We start from the raw sequence: 390 nt of genomic DNA on the forward strand, positions 1-390 counted from the left end.
TGCTTATAGGTTAAGTTTTTACAATTTATAAGTATGAAATAACAAAAGGCATTTAGTACTCAATGACTATAGCATCAATAGAAAACCTAGAAATGTGTCCCTAGTGTCGATTTTTGGACAATATCAGCTTTTGTGGATTGTGAGAAGTAACTCAATTTTGTCAGCGCGCCTCACATTGTAATTTTTTAAAAAACCCAACATACAGAAGTGAAATGTCCTCGTGGTTTGGTCCACGTTTCAAGATTAATTGTTGGGCTTTTTCTTCGACAATTGAACAATAGGAAAGAAGACAAAATTCCCTTCCATTTAACATTAACATTTACTATGAAGTATCTCAATCTTTTTGCTAGTATGTTACACCCCTCTCAGCCACCGGTATGGCCCTGACAC

Source organism: Aplysia californica, unplaced genomic scaffold, assembly GCF_000002075.1.
Source record: "Aplysia californica isolate F4 #8 unplaced genomic scaffold, AplCal3.0 scaffold00324, whole genome shotgun sequence".
NCBI classification, from domain to species: Eukaryota; Metazoa; Mollusca; class Gastropoda; order Aplysiida; family Aplysiidae; genus Aplysia; species Aplysia californica.